Genomic DNA, 16,155 nt, shown 5'->3' with positions numbered 1-16,155 from the left:
TGTGTGTGTGTGTTTGTTTGTTTGTAGGTCAAAGAGTTTGAGCCCATTCACACCCAGTACACTTACTGATGCCCTACTTTATCAGTCCTGCTGTTGTCTGTCACATTAGAAGTACCTTTGGGTAGCCCTTAGCCCTATAAGCTCTGTGGCGCATACGATAATTGCATAGCAATATAGTACAAATAACTAGTTAGGTAGGGGTTCCAATCTCATTCCTGGCAAATGTAAAAGTGTGTGTGTTTGTAGAGCAAAGATTTTGAGCCCATTCACACCCAGTACACTTCCCATTGCCCTGCTTAATCAGTCTTGCTGCTGTCAGACACCTTAGAAGTACCTTTGGGCAGCCCTCCACCCCATAAACTCTGTGGTGTATGTGATAACTGTATAACACTGTAGTACAAATAACTAGTTAGGTTGGGGTTCTAATCTCAGTCCTGGCAAATGTAAAAGTGTGTGTGTTTGTAGGTTAAAGATTTTGAGCCCATTCACACCCAGTACACTTCCCATTGGCCTATTTTATCAGTCCTGTTGCTGTCAGTCACCTTAGAAGTACCTTTGGGCAGCCCTTAGCCCCATAAGCTCTGTAGTGTGTGTGATAACTGCATAACACTATAGTACAAATAACTAGTTAGGTAGGGTTCTAATTTCAGTCCTGGCAAATGTAAAAGTGTGTGCATTTGCAGTTTAAAGATTTTGAGTCCACTCACACCCAGTACACTTCCCATTGCCCTATTTAGCAGTCCTGTTGATGTCAGTCACCTTAGAAGCACCTATGGGCAGCCTTCAGCCCTATAAGCTCTGTGGCTTGTGCGATAATAGCGTAACACTATAGTACAAGTAACTAGTTAGGCAGGGGTTCTGTTCTCAGTTCTGGCAAATGTGTGTGTGTGTGTGTGTGTGTCTGTGTGTGTGTGTCTGTGTGTGTGTGTGTGTGTGTGTGTGTGTGTGTGTGTGTGTGTGTGTATGTGTAGGTTCAAATATTTTGTGGCCTCTCTCACCCAGTACATCACCCATTGCCATACTTTACAAGGGCCAGTGATGTTTCTCACCTTAGAAGTACCTTGGAGCAACCTTCACCCTATAAGCTCAGTGGAGCATGTGATAAATGCATAAAACTGTAGTAGCAGTAGCTACATAGGTAGAGGTTCTAATCTCAGTCCTGGCAAATATGTGTGTGTGTGTGTGTGTGTGTGTGTGTGTGTGTGTGTGTGTGTGTGTGTGTGAGAACAGTATCATATGGTGGGTGTGTTTGTGTGAGAATCATATCCATTGGGGGTGGGTTTTGCATATTTTTGCTGTTACCCACGCAGTACACATCCCAATGTCCACTTTACAAAGCCCACAGTTGTCATCCACTATAGACGTAGCTGTAAACACTCTGCAGCCCTATATGATATGTGCCACATGCAATAATTATGTAACAGTAGGGAATAAATAGCAAGATAGGTGGCCCTTCTAATCCATGGATACCATTTCCCACTCAAGAAGCATAGACAAACACAGTCAGCTAGGCATCAACACCTATATCACTAGGTAGCTTACAAACTGGCTCACAGATTGAACCCACAGTGTGAAAGCAATGAACTCCATGTCAGACTGCCGACCAGGCATGAGTGGAGTCCCACGAGCTTTGGTCCTGTGCCCCCTCGTGTTCGGGATACACACCTCTGAAGTCCAGCCCAACACAAAGGGACTCTGACTGACAATGTTTGCAGATGACTGCAAGGTAGGTGCTATTATTACCTTCCCATGTGATGTTGACATCCTGCACAAAGGCCTAACTGAAACCTATGACTGGTGTCAGAACCCTGAACTTTAGCTCAATATCAGAAAATGTGCTGCCATCCCCTTTGGGAACAACATGGTTCCCATGAAGTAATGCATTGATGGTAGTCCACTGAACACTGACTTGTTATAAGAGAACTGGGAACAAAGGTTGACAGTGAGCTCTCCTGACTAAGGGTGTTGCATCCAGGAAATAAGAGGTCATTGTCTCCCTGTCCTCTCCTCTCATTAGGCCAATCAATGAGTACAATGGCCCATTTGGCATGTACCCCACTGGACACCTGCAACAACTGGAGAGGCTGTAAAAGTACCTCACAAAAAGGATCCTAGGCCTTAAACACTTGCCCTATATGGACAGACTCCAATAACTTCAACTATTCTCTCTCTCATATTGGCTCCTTAGAGGTGATATCTGCCTGACTTACACAGCCATGTCTGAACCAGCTCTGTTAGGAATGCTACATCTAAAGAAAGCAATCTTCACACCACATGCCCCAGAGACCTCAACCCCATTTCCACAATCAACAGAACGTGCTGGAGGGAGAATTTCACAACCCAGAGACTGCCCATGCTATGGAATAGACTTCACATGCATGTCAAGCAGAGCACATCACTGGCCCTCTTCAAGACAAATATGGATGAGTGCACAGGGAATAGAAATCCCACCCTGGGGAATCACTCCAGTGGCTATACCCGTTAGACACACTGTGGACTATCATCAGGTGGCACAATGCCAGGGTATTCCTATGGGCTAGTCTTGTAAAGGCTCCATGGCCATTCACCTAGTACAAACCTATGAAGCTATGAACCTATGGATCTCAGTACTGGCAAATGTGTGTGTGTGTGTGTGTGTGTGTGTGTGTGTGTGTGTGTGTGTGTGTGTGTATGTGTGTGTGTGTGTGTGTGTGTGTGTGTGTGTGTGTGTGTGTGTGTGTGTGTGTGTGTGTGTGTGTATGTGTGTGTGTGAGAACTGCATGTGTTTGAGTGAGAACTATATCGATTGTGGGGGTTGGTCCCTGTGCCGCGTGTAGGAACTATGTAACAGTATGGACTGACCAACAAGATAGGCAGAGCTGATAATCTCAGTCCTGGCAAATGTGTGTATGACCATATTTTCCAGGACAGAGATTAACAGCCCTGCCTATCTTGTTGGTCAGTCCATACTGCTACAGGTTATTTAGCCTTGGAACTACCTTGGGACTCTCTTCACACTGTAAACGTTGTGGTGCAGGTGATAAATACATAACACTATATTAGCAGTAACTCGATAGACAGGGGTTCTAATCTCAGTCCTGGCAAATGTGTGTGTGTGTGTGTGTGTGTGTGTGTGTGTGTGTGTGTGTGTGTGTGTGTGTGTATGCATGTGTAAGAACAGTATTTTGTGTGTGTTTGAGCAAGAACAATATCCATTGGGTGGCCATGGTTTACAGTTTTAGGCCATGGTACTCCCAGTACACGTCCTAAGGTCCACTTTACAAAGGTCGCTGTTCACATCCACCATAGAGGTATTTGTGGATACTCTTCAAACCTATAAGCCCTGTGCCTGTGCAACAGTTTTGTAACAGTATGGAATGAATAACATGATAGGCAGGGCTGCTAATGTCAGTACTGGCAATTGTGTGTGTATTGGTGTGTATAGCAGTGTTTGTGAGGGTGTAGACTCATAGGTGACAGTCTAATGAGTTCCCCACACCCAGTGCACACCCTATTGCCATACCTCACAAGGGCAAGTGATGTTATTCACTCTACAGGTACCTTAGAACAGTCATCACACTATTAGTTCCGTGCCACCTGTGATAACCGCATAACACTGTAGTACTACTAACTACATGGGAAGGGGTTCCAAACACAACACTAGAAACGGTGACCCTGCGTGTGTGTGTGTGTGTGTGTGTGTGTGTGTGTGTGTGTGTGTGTGTGTGTGTGTGTATATGTGTGTATGACCCTGTGTGTGGGGGAACAGTATTCTCTGTGTGTTAGGTTAACACAATATCTTATGGGGGTGTTGGTTTTACCAATCTGAGGTGTGTTCCATCCACTATACTTACCATTGTCCACTTCACAAGGCCTGCTGTCAACCACCATGGACTAACCTGCATACACCCCTCAGCCCTATAAGCTCTGTGGCACGCAATAACTGTTACAAATGTGTACATATACAGCTGTACCTCAGCTCTGACATGATTGATGTGTTACCACTCTGCCATACCCTTCATTGCCAATGTCTGCAGGGCCAACTCCTGCTGACTCACAGACACCTAGAATACAAACAGAATACAGCATGTAAGACTACATTCAGTCAGTGTTACTAACACCAATAATGCACCATGGCTGAAAAGATACCCACACTCTGAAGTGTACCCATTACAATTGCAGGCTGACAGCACCTTACACAACATTACATAACTAAACTGTACTTAATTCACTCTGTGCATCAGAACCATATTAGCATATCCTTGCATTGGTGGTATGGATGACAGGGATGTGGCACAGGTATCATCATATGGACAGGGTGTTGTGTGGGTCTGCCGGAGGCCTAGGCTGGGCCATACGGTTAATATCATGTGTGTGTGTTTGGAGGGGTGTTCTATGAATGGGCCATGCAAAGGTGGTGTGTGTGTGTGTGTGTGTGTGTGTGTGTGTGTGTGTGTGTGTGTGCCTGGAGGTGACCTGGCTGTGATGGTGATGTGTGTGTGTATGTATGCACACAGTCACACCATGTGGCTGCCTTACACAAGGGTATGTTGGATAGCTGTGGACTGTACATGGCAGAGTGTACAGTTCACCATCTCTGGCCACGGACATGGGAACTGGTCCTGCCAGGGGTCTCACTGGCAGCACCAGGCCCAAGGTCAGATGCAGTACTACTTCCTGATGGTGACTGCTGTCTGCTAGATCTGTGTCCCTGATGGGACTGGCCCAGACCACGTGCCCATGATCTACTCTGTTGTAGTGCTGGTGGTACTGCCACTATGGGAGTGTGAAGGTGCATAGCCCCATAGACTCTCAGCTAATGTTGGTGCTGAGCCACGTCCACGTGGCTGACACCCATCTCCCACCACATGCACTAGCACAGACATGCTACGGTCAAGGATTGCCAAAGTCTCACCTCACCATCTATTCATGACCTCAGTATTTTGACATGTGGCCTCAACCAGGTCATGTATGTTGCCACATAAGCCAGGAGGAGTTGCATCTAATACCCTGAGTATTTGTCTGTTGTTGCATTTAGTACATGCCTGTGCATCCATGACAGCCTGAAACATGTGTCTGGTGACACCTTCTGTGGCACTTGCAACAGTGGCTTGACAGCCAGCAGTCCTCCCTTGAGCACCCCTGTCCATCCGCTTGAGTGGGACCTCACCAGCACTCTGGCTATGGCTAGAGGCTACACTCACACTTGCCATAGTCACCACACTAGCCTGTTCCATGCTACCACCTGTCAACTGTCCATTATCTGTGGTTGATGGGGGATGGGGTATGTGTGGGCATTGTGACTGTGTGCAGGGACATTGTGGATGACTGTGGGATGCCAATCAATCCACAGATTCAGACCCTGACAACCCCACCCGTACCCCACTATGACCACCATCATTGTTAGAGTCTGCAGAGACACTGACATCAGATTCTGAGCAGGAGGGACCATGATCATCATGTCCACCTGTGAGTGGAAGACAACACTTGTAAATTAATACCTGCACTATATGGTTTTCTGGCACACACACATACACACACATACACACATGTGGACACACATGGACATACACACTGACACAAAGGCATTACACAGACCTCACGATAGCTAACTGCTGACATTTATGAAATAGTCAGACCACAACATACACACTCTGGACAGGCCCTCAACATCATGCAGTGCAGCCCTTTCCATTTAATGTTACTACTAATATACACCTCTGGGATATGTGAGTCATGTCAGTAGGTGATGGGCCTTCACCTAACACACACTGCAGCCATCTACACAATATTGCTGCTCACCTGTATAGCACAGTGCCAACTCCTACAGAACATACCTCTCCACTGTACAGAGTTTCACTGAATGTCTAGATGTGTGGCTCATATTTTTGGTCTGTTCCTCATAAATCCTGTGTTTGTCTGACACATTAACAGGATGATCTGAGGATTGGCATCACTACACCTGCAGTACATGTATATTAAAACAAAACCAGTTACACTAACAACTTTCCAACTTACAGTGGATATAAGTGTATACACCCCTGTCAACGTGCCATTTTTTCCTGATATATAACATGAGACCACAGATACCATGTCATGACATTTCCCACCTTTAATGTGACTTATAACCTGAGCAATCCAATTGAAGAAAAACTACATTGGTTAGGGGCAACATATAGAAGGTGAAATACATACAATAGGCTGGTTGCATGAGTGTGGACACCCTTAAACTAAAACTTTGTTAAAGCCCCTTTTGATTTAATAACAGCAGTCAGCTCTCTTGGGAATGTATCTATCAACATGGCACATCTTGACTTAGCAGTATTTGCACACTCCCCATAGCAGAAGTCCAACTCTGTCAGAGTGTGAGGGCATCTGTTGTGCACAACCCTCTTCAGGACACCCCACAGATTTTCTATTGGATGTAGGTGTGGACTGTGGCTGGACCATTCTAAAACATTTATTGTCTTCTGGTGAAGCCATTTTCTTATGAATTGGATGTTTGGTTTGGGTCATTGTCATGTGGAAAAGTGTAAATTCCTCTTCATCTACAGCTTTCTAGCAGATACATGAAGATTTTGGGGCAAAAGGGACTGGTATTTGGAACTGTTCATAATCCTCTCCACCTTCACTAAAGGCCCACTTCCAGCTTATGAACAGCAACCCCAAAGCAGGACACTGCCATCACCATGCTTCACCATGGGGATGGTGTTCTTTTGGTGATGCACAGTGTTGTTATTGTGCCAAACAAACTTTTTGGAATTGTGGCCAAAAAGTGTAACCTTGGTTTCATTACACCATAACACATTTTCCCACATGCTTTTGGGTGACCTGTGTATTGTTCTTGAGAATTTCACCAGACCTGGATGTTGTTCTGTGTGAGGAAAGACTTCCATCTTCCAACCCTACTCCATAGATCAGACATGTGGAAAATACAGGAGATTGTTGTCACATGTAGTACACAACCAGTACTTGCCAGAGATTCCTGCAACTCCTTTAGTGTTGCTGTAGGTCTTCTGGCAGCCTCTCTGACCAGTTTGGGTCTTGTCTCAACACATTTGGAGGGATGTCCACTTCTTTGCAATGTCACTTTTGCCCCATATTTTCACCACCTTTTGATGACTGTCTGCACTGTGTTCCATGGTATATGCAATGCTGTGGAAATGTTTTTGTACCCTTCTCCGGGCTGACACCTTTTAAAAATGAGATCCCTTTGCTGCTTCTTAAGCTGTATGTGAACCATGGCTGTTGTTGTAGCAGGCAACTGAGTAAATGTCATGAAAATCCTGGTAGGACGACACCTGACCATTATTTGCTGTTAATCAAAGAGTCTCTGTAATTGATGGCAAGTGTGTACTCAAGAACACATAATGCTGTAATTATATGGAAAGCTGCTTCAACACAGTATTATCTTCAACCTGTGCACACTTATGCATTTAGCTTCTTGTATGTTTTACATTTGTCATAATTGTCCGCCTAACAGATTTATTTGGTTTACAATTGAATTGCGCAGGTTATAGGTCACATGAAAGGTTGCAAGAGTTCAGCAATGTGTTATTGTGCTCTCATTTTTATTTATCACAAATACCTGGCATTTTAACATTATGTGTACACCATTTATATGCACTGTATAACATTAATTTATGAAATATGTTTCTAATCTTTGGCTTTTATTCCCCCGTTTTGCCAGTCTTTGTCCAGATTTCCTGCAATGACAGGTTGTGAGGTTTACTACAGATAAGTTATATTTCCTGCAAATAGGCCCCTGTGATTACCACTGTGATGCAATGCAGTTAACCCCACCACAAGTGCCATAAACAAACTGTACAGCAGAAGGAAGAAACTGTTGCAAAAGAGACTAAAATCCTATGAGTGGATGAGCTCCTTGGTCAGTCTCAGTAAGAAGCTGAGATCCCTTATAAGATCCTACATAGCTAGCTACGAAAACAAAATTGCCACTAATTCCAAGGACAACCACAAAGCATCCTATAGCTATGTCAAGAATCTTGACGGCAACACCCAGATCTGCTCTGAGTTACAGCAAAAAGGGACAAAAATTACAGAACCAACTGATATTGCCAACATCCTCGCAGATAGGTTCAGTGCTAACTTTACCCCCTCTCACCCCCTAAAAGGCCCATATCTATACAGGAAGAATGCAGAGTCCCTGTAATCACAACTATGCAGTTAAAAGCTGCACTCTCTAAAGCCAAAAACACAGCATCCATGGGACCGGACAACATCCCAGGCTGCATTTTACACGAACTTCAGAACGAACTGGCTCCCCACTTAAGCACCATGTTCAATAATAGCCTCGCATCAGGCTTTGTGCCCACTGAATGGCGCACAGCAACAGTTATCCCACAAAGGAGGATCCACCACTGATCCCGGGAACTATCAACCTATTAGCCTGACGAGCCTGGTCTGCAAGGTCATGGTACATATCATCATCGAACTCATAAACAAAGACATTGGTAACCTCCAAACTCTGGATCCCACCCAGTTCAGGTTTGTGAAAGGCAGATCATGCCTCCTGAACCTGATTGACTTCTTTGAGGCAGTCACCAAAGCTGTAGATGAGGGTAAGGTGGTTCACACAGCCTATCTTGACCATGCCAAGGCTTTCGACACCATCCCCCGTTCTGGAATTATAGCTAAACTCACTAAACTAGGTATAAATCCCTACGTCACAAGATGGGTTGCCAACTGGCTCACTGGCAGAACCCACACTGTAAAAGTTGCAGACTCCAAATCTGACCTTAAAGCAGTGTCAAGTGGAGTACCACAGGGTTCCATCCTGGGACCTCTCCTGTTTGGTATCTACTTCTCTGAAGTACAGGCTAACACAGAAGGCCTCTGGCTAATGAAGTTCGGAGATGACTGCAAATTAGGAGCCATAGTCAAGTCCCCAAATGATGTGGACATCCTACAGAAGGGCCTCACTGAGACAGATGCCTGGTGTCAGAGCCATGGCCTCAAGCTCAATGCCAAAAAGTGCAGTGTCATCCCCTTTGGTAAAAAACTCTGCACCCATGAACTACCACATAGACATCAATCTACTTAACACTGAATGCGTAATAAGAGACCTTGTGACCCAGGTGGACAGTAGTCTCTCCTTTGATAGTCACATCACCACAGTAGTCAGGAAGTCCTTCTACGTGGCACACCTCATCATAAAAGGGTTCTCCTCTAGGAAAAAAGAGGTCATTGTTCCCCTCTACTCGACACTTATTAGACCCATTATAGAGTACAACACCCCTTTTGGAATGTACCTCACAAGACATCTGCAGCAGCTAGAAAGGCCGCAAAAATACCTCACCAAGAGGATTGCTGACCTCAAACAAATGCCCTACGCTGACCGCCTCAAAAAGCTCCAGCTTTACTCCATAGCATATCGCCTACTCCGAGGTGATCTCTGCCTAACATATAAAGCTATGTCAAACCCAGAGCTGTTGGACATGCTATACCTAAAGAAATCCCAATCCCTCCGAGCTACACACTCTCGGGACCTAAACCTTGTCACCACAATAAACAGGACATGCTGGAGGGATAGTTTCCTGTCCCAGAGACTTCCCATACTCTGGAACAGGCTACCCATCTATGTCAAGCAAAGTTCTTCATTAGCACTCTTCAAGAAAAATCTTGATGAGTGGATGGGAAATAGGAAATATACCCCGGGGATCATTTCTGTGCCTCTGCTCGACAGTGGCACAGGAAAATAACTTTCTTGGGTGGTGTAAGCCAGGGAACCTTGTTGGCTAGGCTTACATAGGCCCTTGGGCTGATAGCCTAGCACCTACCTATGAACCTATAAACCTATGAAGTGAACATGCAGATATAGCAATATGGCTGAGAGTAGCAGTTGTGTGGATGGTAAAAAGCATGACCTTAACATGCCTGGGGTATTAGTGGGTCACAACAGGACAATCCCATACTCACCAGCTTCAGTCTGCTGTTCCACATCCAGACCAGAGGTACTTATGTAGCTTTGGGGGAGAGGTATTGTCAGCAGACTTACATTTGGCATTGGCACAAGATGAATGCTACTTTTCTGCACATGTATAGTACAAGCTCTGATAGTACACATTTTGCTGTCCTTCACTGTAGATCTGCATTTGTGTGCATTACTAAACGTCATTAACAAATGCAGTTTGACCTCACATATGCATCTAGATACTTTACAGAAGTCACTATGACTGCTACATGACTCAGTTGATGTGTACTGTGGCCTTACCTGGACGTTTCTCGCCTGTTGCCTGGGTGCCACCCACCTCCATGACTTGTGTTTCTTGTGTTGGCTGGTGTGTGTGGGCTACCCCAAGGTTGGCAAGGAGCTCCTCTGTTGCCTTAAGTGGGGCCTGTGTGGCAGGACTCCCACCTGAAACGTTACGGTCTCTGGCCACGGCAGCATCTCTTTGCCAGACACAACATATCAGGTCAGTTGCACGATGCCTGACCTGATCGTATGTGCGGCCATGGTGGCCAGTGTTGTTCATACTGTGGACATACTCGTCCTACATTGCAGTCCACACCTGCAGATCCTGTTGGCTACAGCCAAACATCACCCCATGGTGCTGGATGATAAAGTTAATAATAGCCTCATTTTCAGTTGCAGAGTGTTGGGGCTGACGGACACGTGACATGTCACCTAGAAGACATGAACATGGAAACACATTACAGGGCCTCATACATTGGTCAACATCCTTTACAGAACCTAAACATCAACATTGTTTATCATTAGCCACCATGTATGACCACATCATACCCCTATCATCTATCAGCACAGTATGAGCTTGCATTGCACTCCTAGTCTTGATGTGTCATGTTACCCCCAATGAGAGCCAGTAAATTGCATAATCCACCATTCATCCTTCACATTTGTGTAGAGGGATGACAGTGGCCATCTTCCTTGCAGATGGGATGTCAGTGGTGCTCAGGCTTCGCTTGCATACGGTGTGTAATAGAGCTGCGAGCATATGCCTGAGTTCATGTGGAATGTGGACAGGGATGATATCAGGTCCCATGGAGACTTATTTTGTTGCCTTTGAGTAGGCATTATGTACCTGCTTCCTTATGATGAGGGGAGGGGTGTGGGTGCTGTGCACATCCACCTATACTGATGGTGGGACAGGGGGGTGGTGTTTTCCCTTAACCTGTCTGCAGCGGGATGGCTATAGCTATGCTGTGTGTGTATGTGGTGTGATTGACCACCACTACAGGGTGGGTTGGGTTGTTGCCTCTTTGATGGAAGACATATGTGAAGACAGCCTTCTGATGGGCCTTGGTGGGTATGTCCAAATTTGTACTCATGGTTAGCCTTACAGTGACACACTTGTGACCTCATATGCTTGTTCAGATGAAGATTGACCTGCGTCCAAGTTGGTGCCTGCTCCTGATTGTCCTTGTCCAGCCAATATAGCGGCCAGTTATGTAGTTTGTGTATTGCTGCTGTCCACCAAAGGGGATTACTCTACCTTAGTGGAGGCAGGTATTACAAGTCAGGTATTGCTGAGTCCATACAGCTATGTAGGTGCTTATATAGCTGTTTGTAGCAGGCATGGACACAAGGTCATGACACAGCTGGACACCTCTCCAATTTCAACTGGATAATCATGCTTATTTTAGTACCCATGTCTATGACAGGGCAATGCAACAATCAGTATCTGTGGAAATCTATGTCTGTTGGAGGCACTGAAAATAAGATTACACATGTGTACAACATGTATAGCTTATTTACATGATGTTTTGCATCTAATGTCTGTTGTTTTGAGGCTTCTAGCTACACCTACTCATGCATACATGTGCAAAGGTAATACCAGATATACATTTCTGTTCTATTTCATTATAGCACACTGTATTTACATTCTTCCTGCTCAGTCATACCTCTCAACCTGTTAGAGCAAGACATCTGGAGGATGCCAAACTCACTTACTCCCTCTTACCCTCGCTTACACTCACGCTAATTCCTTTAGTAGAAAAGAAAAAGGGGTTATAGGAAAGTGGAGAGAAAGGGACATGCAGAGGGGAAAACAATATGAAAGGTGGCTAGGGATGTGCAGGATGGGTGTAGGGAAGGTCCATAGCTGTCCATTTGTAATACAACAACAGCTGTGCATTTGTATGGGATTTGGAGGTGATTTTGGACACTCAAACCCAAGAGAGAGGGTTGAGGACAACAGAAATGTGTTTTTATGCCAATTGGACCAGATTACATGTATCCACTGGACATCTGTGTGAAATGGACAGCTATGTATGGGGCGATGATTGTTTTAGGGACAGATGGTCTTTTCCCTTTGTTAAGTTGAAAGTGGAATGTTGGGGAAGGGTTGCAGGTATGTCTGGAGAGGTAGGTTGGGTAGAGAAACAAACAAGACAGACAGGACAGCAGACCGGGCAGTGTATGACACATGTGGGGGGTGAACACCTTGGACGGGGAGGGTGTTGGGAATCAGAGTCCCATGAGCCCCCATATGGATACGGTGGGACTGATATCCCCACCTGCAGGCAGTCACAACTGCACCTTCACTGCCCCGATGGTGGCTGTGCCGGGGGCTGGACAGGAGGGGCAGCCTGCTACTCAAGGTGCACCAGGCAGCCCTCCATCTTGCACCACTGGCCACCTAACTGAGAGCAGATGACACTGCAACCCATACTCTGGAAATGACAGTGCATGTCGGGCTCATGTCTGCGAGCACCCCCCCCGGTGGTGGATGGTCTGCAGGAGATGAAGTTCCATGGTGGGTCCCAGATGTGCTGGGGTCCAATGCCATGGCCAGATGGGGTGGGACAGGTGGATCTGCTAAGATTGGCTTACACAAATGTGCTACGGTGTTGAGGTATTCAAAGATATATTGCTTAGTCATGAACAAAACATTTCCATGTTGGATTTAAAGGCATGCATGGGTGTTCAATTAACCCAAAACAACAGATGTGAAATGGTTGTATAATAAACAGAACACATACATAACTGGAACAACAGTAAGCACTGTAACAGCATGCCAGTAACAATGTCGGCAAGAGGCCACCAACAATGCTATGTGAACAAGGTATGTTAACATGCAACTAATTAATTAGATGAAAAATAATGTAACACATGTCCCAACATTAGGTTTGGTAACAACTTACCAGCAGCATATGAATAATAATTGGTGATGCAGATGAGGGGTGGGAGAGAGAAGAAAAGTCCTTTAATAACTGCATAGGCCTCTATTTTTACAACAGTACTGCTCAGTACTCTAGAGGTCTGCCCTCACTTTACAACTACCTATGGCCTACGTATGACATACTCATATTTGTGAGGTGGGCCATGTAGACGGCCTTCTGTACAATGGTGCCCACATGGTAGCTAACTGTCAGGTTGCTACCAACCTCAGTGCACAAGTTGCCTCACATCTGATTGCATGCTCAGTACATTATTACTGTCATACTTAGTGTGGATGACATTTGCCATAGCAGGGGGAGTGATGACTCTTCTGGCATTCCATTTGCGGTAATGCTTCTTGTACCAGTCAGCAATCAGGTGACTGCCTTTTGGGGGATGGCACATCAGTAGGGGGATGTAAGACAGTGGGCAGCTTGCAAGCATCCATACACCTGGTCAGCCACAGACCATTGCTATTGTCCTGTACCTCAGATACATATATATCAAACCGTAGAGGCCCCCAGACTGATCCTTGGGGTAGACGGTTGTAGATGTATCGACTATTAGGGGTGGGTTCTACTACTTTGACTGAGTGGCTACTATCATTGGGCCAGTTAGCTACCCATCTGGTAACCTACAGGTTGGTGTCTAGCTGTGTAGGCTTATGTATCCTGTCCACCTGGGGAATAGTGTGAGAGGATAGGGCTAGGTGAAGGTAGACATTGTTCACTATCTTCCCCTCGTCCCTGTGTTTGTTGACTGCTGCAGAGAGGTCAATCAGGTTTCACAGACTTGATCTCCCTTTGACAATACCGTGGTGTGTGGACCCAGGCATTTTGATGTTGCCGATGTCCATGTTCATAATGTCCTTGATATTGCCACCCATGCCCTTGCAGAGCAGGCTAGTTAGGCTGATGTACATCATATTGACTGGGTTGGTGGCTTGCTCCACCTTTGTGAATAAGGATGACAGTGGCTGTCCTTAACATCAGTAAATAATGACATTCATTTGTGTTTCAGACCTGGAATCTATCTGGCATTATATGTTAAAGCAAACCATGCCAGTCTAGCAGACTTCTACACATATGGCAGCCATATTTCAAAGCTGTCACTATTGTTTGCCCTTTATCCCCCCCCTCATTTGTCAGGCTTTTTGCAGATGTGTTGCAGTAAGAGGTTGGTTATCTGTCTATATATCTATGTATGAATAATATATATATATATATATATATATATATATATATATATATATATATATATATATATATGTGTGTGTGTGTGTGTGTGTGTGTGTATAAAGAGAAAGATATATATATATATATATATATATATATATATATATATATCTCTATATAAATATATATGTATATATGTATATAACAGTACTAAGGATATATAATTCCCCCTTATGTTGAATGACTGTTGTGCATGATATGTTTTCAAAAACATTGCAAACTCCTAGAGCTCAGATGGTATAGAGATATGTTGCTGTGATTGTTATGCACAAGGTCCTGGGTTCCAGACTTGGAAGTGATTACTTTTTTTCATGGATGTTAAATGACCGGAATGAATGATATGTTTGTAAAAGCATTATAGCTTCCCATAGCTCAGATGGTATAGTGGTATGTTGCTGTGATTGTAGTACACAGCATTCTGGATTTGAGACTTGGGAGGGCTGATTATTTTGTTGCCGGGCAGAACAAGGGCTGATGGAGACAGAGTGGTTAAGGCACTTTTAAGCAGTTGTAAGTGGGTTTGCGTGTTTTTGCGTGGAGCTAAGTGATTCTAACACTTGGTTAAGTCCTTTTAGCTTTGATTAATACTGCTTACTCCCACTTACACCTGCGCTAATTTTCTTTAAAGAAAAGAAAAAAGTGTGATAGGAAAGGTGAAATGGGGGCAAGAAGAGGGTAAAACATTATGAAAAGCAGCTAGGGATGTGCAGGATTGGTGTGGGAAAGGACCATAGCTCTACATTTCTTCAGCAGCAACAGCTGTGAATTAAATGTGTACAACTTGGAATTTACAGGGAGAGGTGTTGGTGACAGACTTTTGCAAAGTAATCTCTGGGTTGATTGATTACTATCACTGTACATGGGGGTGAAATTTAGAGCTATGTATGGGGCAATGTTTTTTTTTGTGGGACAGATGCCCTTTTTTAAGGTGAGAGTGAGATGTTGGGAAAAGGCTGTAGGTATGTTTGCAGAGGTAGGTTGCTTGGGATAGGTTGCATTTGCAGACAGACAAGACAGCAGACAAGGGTGGTATATGACACATGAGGAGGGTAAACACCTTTGACGGGGAGGGTGGCTGGGAATCCAAAGCCCATGAGCCCCCAAATGGATACAGTGGTACTGAGGTCCCCACCCATGGACAGTCACCACTGCTCCTTCATGGCTCCTAATGTGGCTGTGCTGGGGGCTGGACAGAAGGGGCAGCCTGCCCCTCAAGGTGCACCAGGTGTCCCTCAATCTGGTGTAGCTGCTCACCAACCTATGATCGTATGGTGCTGTGAACCAAACCCTGGACCTGACTGAGGGTGACAGGCTCCTGTCTGTGCCCGCTCCGGGGGGATGGGCTCCATCCTCTGAGGTGGTTCCACCCGAAGGTAGTGCAGGACCAGCAGATGATGAAGGCCCAGATTGGGTCCTAGACATGCTGGGGCCTGGTGCCATGGCCAGATGAGGTGGGACAGGCAGATCTGCTGGGATCTGCCTTCCCAATCATGCTATGGTGTTGAGGTTTTAAAGAATATGTTGGTTAGCTGTGATCAACACATTTCCAGATTAGTTATAAAAGTATGCGTGGGTGTTCCAATTATCCCCATAAAACAGATTTGAAACAGTTGCATAGCAAAATGAACACATGCATAAATGGACCAATAGTATGCATCGTAACAGCATGGCAAAATCCATTGATGGCAACAGGCCACCAGCAATGGTATTTGAACAAAGTATGTTAACATGCAACCAATCAAATAAAAGAACGATAATATAACACAAGTCCCAACATTAGGTTTGGAGTAAAGCATACTC

The sequence above is a fragment of the Protopterus annectens genome, chromosome 1.part0 (genome assembly GCF_019279795.1).
Source record: "Protopterus annectens isolate FY-2018-M chromosome 1.part0, PAN1.0, whole genome shotgun sequence".
Taxonomy (NCBI): domain Eukaryota; kingdom Metazoa; phylum Chordata; order Ceratodontiformes; family Protopteridae; genus Protopterus; species Protopterus annectens.
The sequence above is the reverse complement of the archived record's forward strand: the minus strand, read 5'-3'. Positions refer to the sequence as shown.